A 19,711-nucleotide genomic window follows, 5' to 3' on the forward strand; every position below is an offset into this window, starting at 1 on the left:
TTAATATATGAACTATAGGGGGACACAAACATTCCATCCATAACAGGAGTTATGTCCCAGGATCTTCCTCATTCTCTGGTTTCTCTTGGTACTGTGTCTATCTCTGTGATCACTGGGTTCAACATGCTTAGAGAGATCCAATCCCTTTGGGAATTGAGAGAGCAAATTTCATAAGGTTTCCTGGATGGCTCAAAAGCTAAATCATGCTTCCAAGTACAGCCCTTCTTTGGTCACTTAGGTCCTTCTCCACACTCACCTTTCGACCTTTGTTCCTTTCTCATGCCTTTGACATGGCTTCTGCTTTCTCTGTGAAAGCAGAGGGGGTATGTTCTTCTCTTGCCCTTTTTATTGGACTTAGGATATTCTTGTGGGCTTTATTCCTCACCCATGTACCTCCGATAAAGCATCTCCATGCTTGTATTGCCCTCTCCCTTCTTAATTTCTTCTTTCTTGGGCTCCATATCTTTCCTTCTGTTTCATCAGCTCCACCTGTCACTGCATCCATCAGCTCCCTCAATGCTCTCTTCTTACAGTCATGCAATCCCCTTTAATGTCAACATCTAGTTGCTAGTACTTCCACTGTAGAATATTAAGTTGCATTGTAGTCCTTTTAAAACACCATTGATAGTTTTACAATATAATATACACTTGCCTTTAAAAATCAGTGTTCATATATTTTATCTATCTTCAAAAAATACTTTACAAATTCCCATTTATATTTGGCCATATGTAGTTGTGATGTTTTTTATAGTCTAAGTTAGCTCCTCCTAATGCATCATTATTTTGGAAAGTGGGCAATTTATTACATTTTCTTTGGAAAAGGTCACACTAAGAGGAATCTCTTTGAAGTGGATAGTCCGGGTTTTTTTTTTTTTTAAGTTATACAGGTTGTGAAATAATATCTGCTGAGTCTCAATAAAATTTTCTGAGATTAATTAATATTCTAAATTAGTGTCTGGAGTGCTTTATGTGTGGGTTGAAGAGAAGAGACCATTGAAATCTTGGTTGGTACAAGGATTTATGGATGTATAAGACACAGGGAGTTTATTACTGCCGCTAGATCTGAGGTGGATGCTTTCGGAAGCAGGATTTCTGGCCAAAAGCTACATCACATACCCTGGCAAATATGCTTCCTTATTTTGTCTTTTGATTCTTCAGTCCAAATGAATCCAAATTAATTGCATTTTTATTGATTTTATTCATTGGCTTAGCAGGGTCATCAGAAAGGGATCATTTTTGTCTTCATTTTGAGATGTGTCCCAAGGCCACTTGTAAAATAAAAGGCACCAGATTAGTGGTGTTCAAGATATCACTCTAAAGTCTTGAGTAGTAAACAGGGATTTAGGGAAAAGCTGCAGCTGGAGGAAAGGTATGCTCACACTGCTGCTTCCTCCTTTAGGACAGTCTCGGATTGACATTGGCCTGGTTTAGTTTCTGATTCATTTTCTCCTCCTAAAATATGTGTGAATAAATTTGATACCTCAAACTACCTAAGATGATTCAAACTTTCTCAGGCTTCCTCTATTTTCTTTCTCTTATCCTTATTGGAACAAGTAATAGAAATGATAACAAGTAAAGGTTTTAAGACATGTTACATAGAGAGTTAATGAATATTAGATAAGGCATTGAGAGTAAAAGTAGGTAAGCTAAGAGGAAAAGACCAGAGAGTGCCTGTAGCACTCCAAGGAAGGTGGGGTGAAGATCAGGCTGGTAAATGACTGGAGAGTAAAGTTCAAGATGGTAGCTGGGAGACAACAGAGGCCAGAGAAAGCTCCCCTTGTTGCTTTGAAGGAATGAAATGATGAAAACAAAAGGGAGCTTGCTCCCATGCTTGTAAATTAGAGAGAGAGAGAGAGAGAGAGAGAGAGACACAGAGACAGAGACAGAGAGAAAGAGGGAAAGCAAGTGCATCAGGATGTCAATGCCCAGAAAAAATGTGTCAGAATTTCAGAATTACAAGTGTTTACCACCGTCCCCCTTTTATTAAGTACACCAAGTAGGAACTGACACTTTTTTTCCCCTTTACTTCAAGTAAAGGTAGAAGGTGGAGAACAGTAAAAGGGTCAGCAAAGGTATTCAGAATAGTGTCATCTAACTCTGTGACCATTTAGCTAGCATCTCAGTTGTTACAGAGTCTGCCTTACTGTTGAGGTTGGCATCCTCAGGAGCAGATACTGAGATGAGGATTTGTGTGACTACTGGGAAATGGTCCCAAGGAGAACTATTCGGGGGACTGGGAAGTGAGCAGAAACGAAGGAGGTTAAGCGAGAGTAGCAAGCCAAGTTCTACAGAAGGAATCCCTCAGGAGCCCTGTGAAGCCAATGTTGGTCATAACTCAGAATGGTCCAGTTAGGGACAACGGGGCTGCAGTATTCATATGTCTACAGCCACAGTTCTCAACCTGGCAGGATTCACCCTCCAGGGAACATTTGATGATGTGTGGAAACGTTTTTGGTTGTCACACTAGGGGAAGTGTGATACCCCAGTGGGAGAAGTCAAGGATGCTGCTGAAAATTCTACAAATCCTACAACACACTGGATAGTCTCCTCCTTCCCCAATAAATAATTATCTGTCCCCAAGTGTCAATAGTGCCGAGGTTGAGAAATCCTTGTTTACACATCCGCCATTGGTTCAGGGGTACTGTCAGAATGTACACTCATGGTCCCCTAAAATATTTCTGGTGGTTTGAGGGCAGCAGGTACTGGCTTTTGGGAGTGAAAATCCACCTAATATCTGTGAGCATGGAAATGGTAAAGAAACCTGAGAGTGCATGGGGGAGCATTGACAGAATCCTGCAATTCACTGACGCATTTACTTTGAAGCAACATCTGTCATTGCCGATCTCACAACCTTCTCAATCTCAACAGTTATCTGGGTTAATATCTATTGGAACTGCAAACACTTTCTTGATCTATTTTATTCTGTGCCCAGAAAACCAAAAAACAAAGCAATCTCATTTGGTTGCATACATCACTTGCACTACCTCCCTCAATGCCACAGCGAAATGTTTTTTGACATTCTCTTTCTGACTTAAATAATGAGCTGCATTTTCACTCATCTTTTGCTCTGAGACCAGGCTAATATCTCCTAAAAGTATTCTAAATTTATACTCAGTGGCTTTCTAAGGTCATTTAAATTCCTAATGAAAAGTCACTCAAAGCCACAGTACAAAATAAATACATTGTTATTGATCATGCAATAAGGTATTAGGCTAATTTAATAAGGCTTCTCCCTGAGATGTACTTAATTCACCAATATTGTCATTTCTCAGCCATCATGGATCCTGCTGGTTTTTCATGGCTTAGAAATAGTCATCTCTGATTTGCCCTGCCCATGTTGCCACCTGGATATTCCAGGATGCCTCATCTCTGTTAAACTTCTTCTCCCTGTCGGCAAAGTACAGTGACAGAATAAGGATTCATTACTCTTGAAATGACCCTTTCCACAACATCCTCTTTTTATCTCCTTAATCAGCAAAGTGGTACTCTGAGGACTGGCAGGTTCACTGCCTAGAGACACATTTATTACCAAGACACAAGCTGAATAATTGTGTATTTACCAACTTCAATTTAACCTCACAACTTGGCTGTCTTCACGACAAGGTGAGCAATAAGACATAATTGCCCCTCTCCCTGTAGCTCATCAATAACTATTCCTTCTCAACCAAAACTACTATTTTCATTGCCACCCTTGCATACACGAGTTGATGTACTTTATCATGTAGTTATATATATGTGTGTGTATGTGTGTGTGTGTGTGTATATATATACACACACATTTCTGGTGGTTTGAAGGCAGCAGGTACTGGCTGTTGGGATACACACACACACACACACACACACACACTCACACACATATAATTTTATTTATTTTATTTTTTTGAGACGGGTCTCACTCTGTTGCCCAGGCTGGAGTGCAGTGGTGTGATCTTGGCTCACTGCAACCTCCGGCTCCTGGGTTCAAGCGATTCTCCTGCCTCAGCCTCCTGAGTAGCTGGGATTACAGGTGCCTGCCACTGCTCCTGGCTAATTTTTGTATTTTTAGTGGAGATGGGGTTTCACCATGTTGGCCAGGCTGGTCTTGAACTCCCGACCTCAGTGATCTGCCTGCCTCGGCCTCCCAAAGTGCTGGGATTACAGGCATGAGCCACCATGCCTGGCCATATCATGTAGTTTTTAATCTTCAAAAGAAAGAGTTTCTGTTGCCTTGCTCAAATCTTTCAGTCTTAACTGAAAATGAGACAAGGAAAGGCAGCATTTTTTTTTCTTTCCAGGAAAATGCATGTCAGTGTGCAAAGGAGGAAGGAATTCATTTCTTTTTAGAGAAGAGATGGCTAACTACATGCCTAGGTAAATATTTTGTTTGTGTTATATGAAATATACACAAAAATTATAGTAAAAATCTGATACTAAAAATCATATATGCTCAAAACCTAGCAATTCCTAAGGAAATAATGGAAGTGTGCAAAGACACAACTGTAAGTGAATTTATTGCACTATTACTTTCAAATGAAAAAAATTTTAAATAACCAAAATGTCCATTAGTATATAATCATAGCTCATCCAGTGAAATTGAATATATGTTAAAAGGATAAAGTAAACTTATTGATATTGACATGGAGAAGTGTCTATGACATATTAAAAAAGAGAGTTTTAAAAATGAGATGGATTTATGTATCTTGACACAAAATGAGATCCAGTATATATCATTAAAAGAAAAGAGCAAGTTGCAAACTAATATGTACAGCATGTTCCTCTATTATAAATATATACATATATGTATCTATCTATATATATAGTGTGTATAACTATATCTGTACAAACACAGAAAATTTCTGTAAGATTTGACATGAAAAGTTTTAAAAGGGGTTAATCAGACCTTAGAGTTGGAGGGCAGATTACGGGCAATTTTATTTTATTATGCTTTAGAAATACATACATATACATAATGCCTAAGCCAAGTGGTGCATAAAAACAACTGTAATTATTTTTTAACAATACTTGCCAGCAGAAAATCAGATATCAAATATATAAATTAACTGTGTAAATTGGGTTTTAATTGAAAAAATTTTAAATGTACATAAGTTGTCAAAATATGTTAGAAGGATGGATACAGGATTTAATAAATGTACTGAATTCCACAATTTCTTTTTTAAGAAATCTAGGCATCACTAGAATTTAGATGTGTTGTACTATTAAAAGAGACATTTGGTTTGCTTAGTACGATGAAATAATGATAGCTAATGCTTACCCAGTGTTTAGTATGAGCTAGGTAGGCTCTGTTCTAGGTGCTATGTCAGACCAGCTAGGTCAGAGCAACCCAATAAAGTGGGTTCTATTTTATCCCCATTTTACAGCTGAGCAAACTGACACACAGTGAGGTTAACTTGCTGAATAAATAAGGAGAGTCAGGATTTGAATCTGAGCAGCCTGGTTTAAGTGTAAGTTTAAGTTTACCTGGATGATTCACTACATGATTGCAAAATCCAGAATATTTAAAGTAAAACTCAATGTGACAGGTCATCTAGCACCTGTGATGGCACCAAGACCAGATTGGAGCATCACTGCAAACCCTCCTGCTTCAGCCACCACTAGACAAGCAGAGCGAAAGCTTCAATTAGAAATTCAAAATGTCAAAAGACAATGTTTATATACTGTAAACACTATCACCTACTAATGCTTCAGACTTGGTTTTAGGAAAATCTGTCATTTTTTTTTAATTTGACCAGAGTCTTTAGCAGCACAGAAGGTAATTAAGATTTAGAAAGATTGGGATAGAGCCTTCCAGTAAGTAGGAGGAGGTGAACCAGGAGAACTCTGGATATATCACCCTTAATCAGTATTCTTCTATGTTACCAGCAACCCTAGACTGATGGAGACTTTTTTTTTTTTTTTTTGTATGCATTCAGTTTAACATCAAAGTTCTAAAAGATGCATAGAATTCTGTGGCCAGCCCTTCAGGCTTAAATGCTCTGATCAGAGACAAAGGAGGCGCCTTTCCTCTCACGGAGTCAGGAGAGGCACCACCATCTTTTTCTTTTTGGGAAGGGCAGCACAAACATACCTCTGAAAAGGCTTTTATACTTCCCTGCTGTGAAGAGAATTTTTGTAACTCTAAAGCTTGTGGGGGCAGACTACACAAAACACAATTTTTCTCCACGCTTCTGTTCTTCTAAGCTGCCAGGAAGACTTAATAAAAACCTGTAGGTGGTAATATGAACTGAATTGAAAAAGGAGCTGAAAGACAGTTTATCTCTGATTAACCATGTGATGGTCCTCAACATTCAGGAATATCACACTAGGGTTTATTTTGCACTTCAACCAACATGGGTATCTCTGAATTTCATCTTTTGATGAATGTAATTGATAAAATTTAGTGAAAGCAAAGAATGAGAAAGCTAATAAGGCTTCTTGCTTTTTAAGCCATCCCATTCTGTAGCATTTGGTGCCTCCATATATACAGGTGCCTCCTGTAATTTGGTGCAAATTACAGAATAATTTGGTGCCTCCTATGGACTGACTGTGCCCCTCATTCTCTGAACTATGTATGTTGAAGTCCTAATGCCTGATGTGATAGTGTTTGAAGATGGGGCCTTTGGAAGGTACGTAGGTGTAGATGAAGTCATGGGTGTGGGGCCCACGTGATGAGATTAGTGCCTTTACAAGAAGAGACACCAGAGATACTGCTTCTTTTCTCTGTTTCCATCTGCACACACTGAGGGAAGGCCGTATAAGGACACAGAGGGTGGCTGTCTGCAACCCAAGGATCTGTGAGCATAACCCATAACCTGAGCCTGCTAGCCCCTTGATCTTGGACTTCCAGACTCCAGAACTGTGAGAAATAAATTCTTGTTGTTTAAGTCACCCAATCAGTGACTTTTGTTTTGTTTTGTTTTGTTTTTTTGAGACAGGGTCTCACTCTGTCACCCAGGCTGGAGTGCAGTGGAATGATTATGGCTTATTGAAGTCTTGACCTCCCGGGGCAGGCTTAAGTAATCCTCCTGCCTCAGTCTTCCAAGTTGCTGGGACTACAGGCATGTGCCACCTCGCCCGGCTAACTATTTTTTTGGTAGAGTCAGGGTCTCATTATGTTGGTCAAGCTGGTCTTGAACTCCTGGATTCAAGTGCTTCTCCCATCTTGGCCTCCCAAAGTGCTGGGATTACAGGCAGGAACCACAGTGCCTGGCCCATGACAATTGTTTATGGCAGTCTGAGCTAAGATGGTGTCTTGATCATTTAGCCATATTTCTGTCTAGTGAATACACTTTTAACCAATACCTTCTTGTTTATGCTAAAGAGGTTTTATTTTGTGTTCCAATAGACCAATTGGAGAACTTGCCCTGTGTTGGTAGTGTCAATAGGACTATATATTTGTGACCCAGTGTGGAAGGGTTTTAGATAGACAGTCATTATGACAATTGTTTATGACCTTGGCTCTCATTGCATATATACCCTCCACTCATAAAATGTACTTATCCTTCACCTGCACATTACTTTAAATATCTCAACTTATATTTTTTTCTTCTTTTAATTTTATTTTGATTTGATTTTAGATTCAGAGGGTACATGTGCAGGTTTGTTACACGGATATAGTTTGTGGTGCTAAGGTTTGGGCTTCTATTGAACCCATCACCCAAATAGTGAACATAGCACACAGTAGGTATTTTTTCAACCTCTGCCCCATCCCTTTTTCCCCCATTTTTGGAGTCTGTAGTGTCTACTGTTCCCATCTGTGTTTGTGTGTACCCAATGTTTAGCTCCTATGTATAAGTGAGAATATGTGGTATTTGGTTTTCTGTTTCTGTGTTAATTTGCTTAGGATAATGGCCTTCAGCTGCATCCATGTTGCTGCAAAGGACATAATTTTATTCTTTTGTTTATGGCTTTATAGTATTCCATCGTATATATGTATCACACTTTCTTTATCTAACCCATTGTTGATGGGCATCGAGGTTGATTCTATGTCTTTGCTATGCACATTCACAATTACATCTTAATTTTCAATCTTAAGTTTGTCTATGTATTTGACACATGTGACTCACAGTTGTCTAGAAAACAGGGACTTGTTTTTAATAAAAACTTAGCAACACTGAAAAGCTGTTCTCAGAAGAAATTCATAGACTTAATTAATTTTATTAATAGAGAATGAAAAACAAAGTAACTTTGTACTTACTTACAACATAAAGTAAAAACCAAAGTAAGTGGGGAGAAGATAAAAGATGAACCAAAAAACAAAACAAATGCACAAAAACCAAGAAAAAAGAAACAAATTCAAATACCTGATTGTTTTGAAAAGGCCAATGAAACTGATAAACATTTTTCAGAATGTTTAGGGATAAAAGAGGGTAAGCAGGCATTTACAATGTCATGAACAACAGAGGTGGCATGAATAGATATACAGAAGCATTTGAAAATGTTATAAGAGAGTACTACACTCAATTCTATGACAATAGATCCAAAAAGTGTAGATACTTCCTAACAAAATGCAAATCACAAAAACTGATTCAACAAGAAGTGGAACACTCTAATTGTCTGATCAATGTAGAAGGGTAAAGATCTATCATTGAAAAAAGTGCCAGAACAAGATGGGTTCTGGCTGAGTTATATCTGACTCTAATGAATAGATAAGACCTGTGTTATTTAACTTACTTGAAACTATAGAAAATATTGATAAGCCCAATGAAATGTATTCTTTATAAAGCCATTTTTTAAAATACCAAAATCTGATATAAAGAATATGAAAGATGAGTGTAGACTAATCTTCTGTAAAAATCCAGAAGATAAACTTCTAAATAAAACGTAAATAAGAATTTTGTGTTAATTTCTAGAGTGCAAGAATGGTTCAGTATGAGAAAAATCCAATATATATTACATTAATCCATAAAATAAGAGAAAATCTTATAGTGACAAAAATTTGATGCAAGTAAGTACTGATTCTTAATAAAGACACTGATTAAAATAAGAATACTAGGAAACTACCTAAATATAACAAAGACTATTTACTTTTAAAAACAAACTGTTATTCTAAACACTAAAACCACTTCAATTAAAATTAGCAGCGATACAGAGAAATTGGCTATTACTCTTACACAGTATAATCCTGGAGGGTAAAGGTAATGTGGTAAGAGAAAAATAATGAAATAGTTTATGTAAACAATAAAAATAGATTGAATTAATCTTTTTGTTAATATAATTGTAACCCAGAAAATCTAAGAAACTCTAGGAAAATTGCCTTCTTGAGTTAATAAGATAATTTCATAAGTTGATTTGATATAAAATAGAATTAAAAAAATCAATAGCTTTTCTCTATGCCAAAAATTAAAACCAAAAAGGAGAAATGAGAAAAATATTTTATTCACAATAGTAACACAAACAAGAAAATACTGGGGGAATAAATTTAGCAAGTAGGGCCAGGATCTACATTAAATGGGCCATAAAGAAATCATAGGAACAGTAAGATGGCAGAATAGGAGCTTTCTATTATCATCCCTCCTAACCCCTTACAGAAGCATTGATTTTGAGAACTACTCATAGACAATCGTACCTTGATGGGACTCCAGGAACCCAGTGGATGAGTTCCAGCACTTTGTTAGAGCAAAAAATTTAAGAATAGGCACATCAACGAGGGTAAGAAAATTTCATTTTACCCATGTCAGTCCTCCCCCAGGCAGCACTGCTCAGTGCCAAGAGATAACCCCTCGACCCATGTTTTGTCCCATGGGGGAAAGTGAGAGTGTAGTAAATGAGTGCCTGGTTCCCTCAGTTGTGTGGAATCTGGCACAGGAGGCCTATTTCTTTCCATCACACCTAGAATTCTGAGGTAATTGGCACAGCTGAGTGGTTGAGAGAGGCCAGGAATAGAAAAGAGAGGTTACAGACTCTACTAACTGCTTTGTGGACTCATTAGGAAGCCTGCCCATGAGCTGCTTGGGACACCTGGCCTGAAGACCCCTCCCAACTGGTCCGTGAGCATCACAAACACTCTGCACACCTCACCATTGCCCTTCTCAAAGTGGACTCCATGAGAGCAACCTGTGGACAGCAAGTACAAGCATCTTGCACAGACAACTGGCTTGACACTGCAGGAGAAGGCATAGAAACTTGAGGATTTAAGGCATCACCTTAGGTAAAATAAACAGGAGATGGTCAGCACCTGGCCTGGCTTTGCAAGATTGAGAAGCACACAATCTTAAGAATTCTCCTCACCTTCAAGATGGAAAAAGAGGTGTTGAATGAGTGCATCCATAGAAAGGGTTTGAGGGCCTCAGAATCTCTACCTGGGATAACTAGTGAAGGCATTTCTCTCCCAAAGCCAGTCAGTAAGGACTGTAGAAGGTGACTGCTTCTTCAAATGTGAAAGCAGCAACACAAAGCATTAAGACCCATGAAAAATAAGAAAACATGACACCACCAAAGGAACATAATGATTTCCCTAAAGAAACAGAGACCTATAAATTGCCTAATAAAGAATTTATATTGTTCACCAAGACACATTAAAATCAAACTGTCAAAAGTTAAGGACCAGGGGAGAATTTTGAAAGCAGCAAGAGAAAAAAGCTCATCACATACAAGGAAACCCCTTGATAAGCCTTCATGAAGCTACCAGTGGATTTCTCACTAGAAGCAATCTACAAATTTCAGTGTAATCTCTATCAAAATTTAAATGGCAATTTTCATAGAAGTAGAAAATATAGTCATAAAATTATTTCAGAACCACAGAAGACCCAAACTAGCTAAAACAATCTTGAATAGAAGAACAAAACTGAAGATATCACATTTTCTCATATCAAGTTATATTATAAATCTATAGTAATCAAAATAATATGGTACTGGAATAAATATAGTTGTATAGAATAGAACAGAATAGAAAACTCAGAAAGAAACCAGTGCATTTATGATCAACTAATCTTTGACAAAGGTGCCAAGAATGCACAATGGGGAAAGGATAGTCTCTTAAATAAATGGTGTTGGGAAAATTAGACATCTACACGTAGAAGAATAAAACTGGATCCTTATCTAACACCATCACAAAAATCAACTCAAAATGAATTAAATGGGCTGGGCGTGGTGATTCATGCCTGTAATCCCAGCACTTTGGGAGGCCAATGCTGGTGGATTACCTGAGGTCAGGAGTTGGAGACCAGCCTGGCCAACATGGTGAAACCCCATCTCTACTAAGAATACAAAAAATTAGCCAGGTGTGGTGGCAGATGCCTGCAATCCCAGCTACACGGGAGGCTGAAGCAGGAGAATCACTTCAACCTGCGAGGCAGAGGTTGCAATGAGCCAAGATCATGCCACTGCACTCCAGCCTGGTTAACAAGAGCAAAACTCGGTAAAAAAAAAAAAAAAAAAAAAAAAGAATTAAATGTAAGGCATAAAACTATAAAATTTAAACGTAGGGGAAAAAGTCCTTGAATTGGTTGTGGCAATGATTTTTTTTTGGATATGACACCAAAAGCACAGACGACAAAACCAAAAATAAACAAATGGGACTACATCAAATTAAAAAGTTTCTGCACAGCAAAGGAAACAATTAACAACATGAAAGGCAACCTATGGAATGAGGTGAAATATTTGCAAACTACACATTTGATAAGGGGATAATATTCAAAATATATAAGGTATGCAAACAACTCAATAGCAGAAAAAATAATTTAAAAAATGATCAAAGGACCCGAATGGATGTTTCTCAAAATAAAATACAAATGGCCAACAGGTATATGAAAAAATACTTAACATCACCAATCATCAGGGAATGCAAATTGAAACCACAATGAGATGTTACTATACACCTGTTAGGATGGCTATTATTAAAAAGACAAGAGATAAGTGTTGGTGAAGGTATGGAGAAAAAGAAACCCTTATACATTGTTGATGGGAATATAAATTGTTATAGCCATTATGAAAAACAGAATAGAGATTGCCTAAAAAATTAAAAATAGAACTACCATATGACCCATCAGTCCCATTCTGGGTGTATATTCACAGAAAATGAAACCATCTGCACTCCCAAGTTCATGCAGCATTATCCACAATAGCCAAGATATTGACAGATTAATGGATAAAGAAAATGTTTTACATATATATAATTCAGCCTTTAAAAAGAAGGAAATACTATCATTTGTCACATGGATGAACTGGGGATATGTTATACTAAGTGAAATAAGAAGCCAGGCACAGAAAGACAAATAACATGATCTCACTTACATGTGGAATCTAAAAAAGTCAAACCCATAGAAGCAGAGAATAGAATGATGGTTGCTAGCAGGTAAGGGGGAGTAAATGGGAAGATGTTGGTCAAAGGGTACAGACTTTCAGTTATAAGCTGAATAGATTCTGAAGAACTAATGTAGAGCATAGTAATCTTAGTTAAGAATAATGTATTGTGTACTTGAAATTTGCTGAGAGAACAGATCTTAGGTATTTTCACCACACACACATGTGCGCGCACGCGCACACACACGTAGCTATGTGAGGTGATGGATATGTTAATTAGGTCGATTGTGGAATCATTGCACAATGTGTATGTTTATCAAAACATCACACTTTAATGCCTTAAATATATACAATTTCTGTTTGTCACTTAAACATCAATAAAGCTGGAAAAAAGTATCAATTTCGTCATAGACAAAATGATCAATGGAATAAAATAATGTAGACATAAACTACAAAAATTTAATAATAAAAATAAACAAAATATATTCTTCTGGAATAAAATTGAGTTGAATCCTATCTTATGCCATATAAAATTCCTGATGGATTAGAGACATAATTATAAAACATAAAATAATTAAAGTCCTTCAAAAAATCTAGGGGGATGACAAACTTTTCTCTGATAATGACTATTCGATTAATGACTTGGTCACAATGGCTCTTGAAATGTTATACCACTTTTTGGATAAGGATTCCTTTTTGTGTGTGTGTAAAGCTTTATCACCCAAACCATACCAAATAAATGAGCTAAAATAAGTGATTTTTCAACATTATGGTTTCATGCAAAGACACACCATTTACTCAACACAATAGTTTTCAGTCATAGAGTATCATATAATAAATTGGGATTGGGATGTTTGGGTGAACCCAAAATATTTGCTTTATACACATCCGTCAAGTAGAAAGAATGAAGGGATAGTTTTTTTTTCTTAACATTTTTTCAATCTGCTGTGCACATGTACTATTTCCAAATTTTGAAATAGTACAAATAGTATTCTGCTTTTGTTTTTATCTAAGGTCGGTTTTCTGTGCAGTTTGAATGTAAGATAACCCTGAATCTCCCAAGAGGTTTAAACATTGGTGAATAAAATGGGAAAGAAGGAGGAAAAAGCACTCCAACACACATATACATTATATGCATTAGCTGTTTTTACATTCAAGTTGTTGTTTATTACTTACATATACTTGTTTTTATTGTTTAATTAGTGTATTTTTCTGTCTGTGAAAATTATTTAGGTATCTCTTGAGTTGTGATGAAACATCATAATTTTTCCTCTTAAAATTAGTGTAAATGTATTTTTATAGTATAAAAACACACAACTTCAAATCTATACTCTTAAAATTGAAAGTGTATAGCACAGTAGTGCTAACTATGTGCATATTTTTGTATACTAGATCTCTAGAACTTTCTCATCTTGCATAACTGAAACTTTATCCCCATTTTCCTCTCCTCCCAGCCCCTGGAAACCACCATTTACTTACTGCCTCTATGAGTTGAGATATTTTTAATTTAATGACTTTTAATCTAATGATTGGATTTTAAAAAACAAATCGAGGTATTATCTCAATTTGAGAAAATGAGAAAAAGTCTTATGAATACAACACAGGTATAAAAATGTTCTTAATATTAACTGTAAACTCAGAAACTAGGCAATAAAATACGGGCATATTTGCCATTAAAAAATTTATGTTTAGAAAATGTACCATGCCCGAAGACAAAGGATTGATTGTTTAACAGCATTTCCAACACCGATGACAGAATTATCTTATATAATAAATAAAACACTCTACAAGTTTACAGGTTAAAGAAAAAGCCACACAGCAGCAACAACAAACAGGCAGAAGACAAGAATATCCTATTTGTAGAAGAGAAAATACAAATGTTAACAAACATTCCCAAATATGCTGAAACTCTAGCAGCAGAGAGGAAGATGCAAATCGGAGTAAGAATGAACTATCACATTATACCTATCAAGTTGACAAAAGCTTAAGAAGTGAAAACTAGTGCTGGTGACTATTTGGGGAAATAGTTTTTTTCACATATCACTGGTGAAACTGTGAATCACTACGGCCTTTAGGGAAAATAATTATTAAAAAGAAAATGCATATTTCCTTTCACATAGCTATCTTGGGATCTATTCCATATAAATAAAAGCACCAGTATGAAAGGATATATGCCCAAGGTTTATGTTAGCTCTCATTTATTTAGCAATAAATTAAAAACAAAGAGAATGACAATCAATAGGAAAATGAATTTTCACACCCATATCATAAATATTATTGAACCTGTGTTGAATTTAGAGCTATACCAGTTGACCTGAAGAAATGCCCATGCAGCATTGTGGAATGAAAAAAAAATGGTGCGAAAGAATGTGTATGATATAATCCCATTTTGTTGGTAAAGCCATAAAACTTGCATACTTATTTACCAATGGGTATGTATGTATGTGTATAAATGTGTATGTATATATGTGCATTTATATGCCTTTGTATGTAATTGAGTGTATATACAGAAAAATACAAAAGGACACACACTAGATCATAAAAATAAGTTAATTAAAATTAGGGCTAAATGAGATAAGATTCAGAACAGAGAAAGAAAAAGAGAAAGGGGAGGAAGAGGAAACAAATAGCAAAAAGAGAAAAGACAATTTAAAAAAGTGTCTATGATGTTATCAGCCATGATGCTTCCAGATGTAATTAATAGGTAATGCTTAGTCACCTGACATAATGAGCCTATGTATTATTTCATTTAACAAAAAGCACTGAAGTAAGACAGTTTCAGTTTGATGAATTCCAGGGATAAATTATGTTTCAAGGGAAAAGATATCTTCTATCTTTCTACTCTCTCATACCCAGGATGTTGACTTCATACTTAGCTACCACTTCTCAAGGTCACAAGATAATGACTAAGACCCCAGGTATCACAGTGGTTATGAACACATCCATGTTTTATCATTATTTTTACAAATGAGGAAACTTGTCCCAGAAGTCTGCCTCAACTTTAATGACCAATAAGAGCTGGGGAATTTCCAGTACTGATTTTACTGTCCAGGTTTACCCTTAGGCTGCAGATGGATTCTCTATCTCTGAAGCACAGGCACCTGAATAAAACTAGGTTTCTATCAGCAAGGAAGCAGACAGAAATGTCTATTAGCAAGTCATATCTAGCCTGCCACATATGACCTAATCCAATATGCATTGACATAAAATATATATATGCTTGTATATTGTATAAAGACATTTGTATAAGTAAATTTCAGAAAGAAAGCATAAGTTCTCACTGAGAAAAATCATAGCAGCTCTTCAACCTATAATTTTAGAAGTGCAGTAGAAGGATTTCTTTTCATAGCTTTTAAACTTCAATTCAAATGGAGGACATTTGCTAGAGAGCATGTAGCTTCACCACTATGAGAAATAATACTACATTTTTTGTGTGTCACTTAGCTGTTTAAGAGGTTAACCTTTTGCTCCACCTCCAAACAAATGAGTCATTAATCTTCAAAAAATACAAATGGTTTTCTCTTTGTTTCCCCTTTTAAATTTTATTAAGAAAAACATGGAAGAGTCTTATCCATCCTTGTGCAATGTGTAGGATTTCACTTGGTGAACTTATTGTGTTGACTTATAAGATGAGAGCTCTTAAGGATTTTTAAGCTATCAAGCATTATCCATCAGAATAAATAAATGAGAGATTGCTTTATTCTTTTCAGGCAGGATACATTCTGTGACCTATCTTTTCCATGACCTACAAGGCTTTAGGGGAAGAGCTTCCAGAATTTTATTGGCAATGCCACTATTAGACGGACTTCCCTCTCTCTTTTAAGCTCTTTGGGGGTCAGCTTTAAAGTGAGCATTAAGTGAATGGCTAATGGAATTAAGGGTATAATAATAGAAGGATATAGTGAGACAATTGTATTAACAAGAAATAAATCATGTTGAATGTAAGGTAAGTGTTTTTTAATTGATTGATGGGAAGGATGCTCTACAGGTTTTGTCAGGGACTAACAGCCATTTACCTTCTCATCTACAGTAAAAAGCCAAAATATAGAAAAAAAGATAAGAAAATTATGCAGCAGGAAGATAAATTATTCAGAGAAGATGGCCATTTTGTGCTGACATCACTAATGTGAAAAGGCATTAAATCTTTGACACTAGCTTCATTCCTTAGGAGCTATGGGGTTGAAATAACATTTTGTACTATAGATAAAAACTGAAATGTCTACTCCCAAGCTTTCTCCTGTGCCAGAAATGGCTTCCAAGATGCCCAGATACTTGAAGACATAGCGGGTACTATGCTTTCCAAGTTGAAGCAAGTCTTGCACTTTGAAAGCTAGTGGCTGTCTATATTATTATAGCAATCTAACTATCAGTATTTTTCATCCAGTTGGCAAAACTTATGTGCACTGATGTCAAGGATATAGAGAGATACATAGAAGACATTTTAAAGTACTATTGGACATAGGAAAACTTAATGCTGAATTTCATAATTAAATGCTTTTTTATTGTACTTTCACAGTTACCAAGTCCCCTCATTGAATTTGTCTCCTCTTATAACCTATTATAAGTCTTATTCTCTTCAGTTATTCTTACTACTCAGCTATTAGTACAGCCAATTTCAGATGACTAATACTCTAGAGATTTCTTATTGTAAGGATTCAGACATAAAGGAGAGTGAGTAGATCCAATATATGTGTCGGAGAGAGGCCAAGATTCTTGCTACAACTTCTGTAACAGTTATTTCAGATCTTCCCACCACCTCCACAGCCTCCCACACTACAATTTTTCTGCTGCCCCTGGTTATTTTATTAACTAGGCTTATAAACTATCATCTAGGAAATTTTTACCATAACATTACAAAGAACATGAACATATCAACAAAGAATTCCAACTTTTATCAAAATCTCTAAACTTCCCATTTCTGCTTTTTTTCTTGAGTAGATTTATCTGTAAATTATTCAGTCTTTTTTCTTTTATTATTTTTTCCTACCTGCTATGAGCCAGATACCATGGTAAGCATTTTATATACATTACTTAACTTTCATTCTTCATATCAGTTCTTTGCAGTAAATATTATTACCCTCGTTTCACAGATAAGAAAACCAAAATTTAGAGGGATTATGTACTTTATCCAAGTTCAAACTGCTAATTAGAGGTAGAGGTAAGATTAGAATCCATGGGTAAGTATATTACAAAGTCAGCACTCTTCATCACATCAGACTATTCTGATGCTACTTTGAAGTACCATAAACTGTTGTAGTTGAGTGGAAGGTCTGACAAAGAACTTCTGAGATTCTTCTAAATATAAATTTCACAGGTTGGGTTCTCAGGAAGCAGATGATGAGATGGAGCTTGTGGTGCAAGATATTTACTCGGGTAAAAGGAAAAGAGAGGAAGAAAGAAGGAGCAAAGGAAACCATGCCTTGGCCAACTTGGTGAGGAACTCTGGTTCAAGCATCCCATCTGAATGAGTGTCCTGCAATGGGCTGAAACGGGTGAATCTTTGTACCCCTACCTTGCTCAGTCGGGCTGCCCTGGGAAGGATGTGACTTCCCTGAAAAGATGCTTGAAAGCTCCAGGAAGAAACTGAGCAAGAGGCAGCAAGTTCTTTCTTGAAAGGGGCATCTGAGCAGCATATTTCTGTGTCTATCATCCAAATAACTTCATGGTTTCTGCAATGGACAGTACAAAATGGATTATTAAACAGTTTCTTTTGGTGCCTTTTTTAATATTATCCAATAGGATGAGGAAAATGTAAGAGTGAACTTGGATAAAAAACTCAACCCTGGATTCCTTGCAATAAGGAAATTGTACTGTAAATATAGCCATACCTCATTTTCTTCTAAAAGAATCGGGCAATTTTACTCTGATTTTGTGTCCAAAGACTAATGACTATTCCAATATCCCTCTTGATGTTTATTTCTTTCCATTGCAAAAATCAAGCATACCAAATTTACCTTTCCATATGTTTTTTTTTTACTTACTTATATTTTTAAATCATCCACATTTTTTGAATACTCAATCTTCTGCTTGGCTGAAGCAGATCTTTATATCTTATGTATTTGTGGATTTCAATACTTATACATAGTTTTACTTAATGACATATTTCTATTACAAATTTTAACCAATAAAAATATTAATTTTAAAATATCTAGTGTGCTCTTACTAAACAATTTTTATATTATAGTGGTCTATGCATAAGATAAACCACTATCTATGTCTCTAGATACATTTCATTGTCAATTTGTCTTCAATGTACTTTACTATAAGGTTCCCTAAGCCAATATTATGACCAGGTGCTACGGTCTGCAGGTTTGTGTCCCCCTAAAATTAATATGTGAAAATTCTTACCTCCAGGGTGATGGTATGAGGAGGTGAGGCCTTTTGTGGTTGATTAAGTCAGGAAGGCAGAGCCTTCATAAATGGGATTAGTGGTCTTATAATGTATACCCAGGAGAGCTGTTCCACTCCTCCTACCATGCGAGGGGACAGCAAGAAGACACTGTCTATGAACCACATTGTGGGCCCTCACTAGACACTGAATCTTCAGGTACCCTAATCTTGGACTTCCCAGCCTCCAGAACTGTGAGAGGTAAATTTCTGTTGTTTGTAAGTCACCCATTGATTATACCATTTTATGCTATTTTATTATAGCAGCCCAATGGACTAAGATACCAGGTATGGTCATCACAGTTTATCCTGTTGTTATCATTTGTGAAATGAGGCAGGACTCACACTTCTAGTTCTTCAGTGTTCGTCCCTTGCTCCAGCTGAACCAGTATTTTGAATTACCTTCTGAAAGCCTGATTGGTTACTGCAGCCCATCTTCCTATTTACTAATACTGACTTTGTGATCAGTGTTCTCCTTGTCTAAAGCATCCACTGAGTTTGTGTAAAGTTTGTTATTTCCCTAACAAAGTTCTTTCAGCACAATAATCACAGTGGCTGTCTCAACAGGCATTAACCTAACTTCTTTCTTAAAAGTATGTGCAGTCTCTCTCTGGAATATACATTTGCTGGGAAGATTGGCAACTTCCCCTCTCCTGCTGGGTCATAATGGCTAAGTTCTGAATTGTATGAATGGAATCATTCCCAATCCATCCCCAGGGTAACAAACAACTTTTAATACTAATGTAGCACTAGATATCTGATTCTGGAAGGACCTAGGTAGACAAGAAACGATTACAACTATTCTACATAATAATGGGAGAGAACCAATTTCAAAGGTAGATGGACTTCTTTGCTGGTGGAGAAAATGTTCACTTCTCTGTTTTGATTCTCAACATTCATATTATTCACACCAGTCTCTGCCCACTAGATGCCGGGAGCACTGCATCCTCTAGTTTTGGCAATAAAAAATGTCTCTAGATATTGTCATATGTCCCCTGAGAAGCAAGATTGCCCCAGGTTGAGAACAATTGACACAGACTATACTTCTCAGGGTATGCATTGGGGGAGAGGGCATAAGGAGGAGTTGTAGAGTAATTGGTAAGAG

General features: G+C 36.4%; 1 long non-coding RNA gene across 1 annotated transcript in view; it reads right to left on the reverse strand.

Annotated features, from left to right (window-relative positions):
• The window catches only part of LOC129533122 (uncharacterized), a 38,340-nt gene extending 19,136 nt beyond the window's left edge, over positions 1–19,204 (reverse strand). The window contains exons 1-2 of the long non-coding RNA XR_010133236.1: positions 18,952–19,204; positions 17,732–17,888 (exon numbers count right to left, since the gene is read on the reverse strand). This is a non-coding gene — a long non-coding RNA (uncharacterized lncRNA). The remainder of the gene's footprint in view (positions 1–17,731; positions 17,889–18,951) is intronic.
• Positions 19,205–19,711: the final 507 nt, after the last annotated feature.

The sequence above is a fragment of the Gorilla gorilla genome, chromosome 3 (genome assembly GCF_029281585.2).
Source record: "Gorilla gorilla gorilla isolate KB3781 chromosome 3, NHGRI_mGorGor1-v2.1_pri, whole genome shotgun sequence".
NCBI classification, from domain to species: domain Eukaryota; kingdom Metazoa; phylum Chordata; class Mammalia; order Primates; family Hominidae; genus Gorilla; species Gorilla gorilla.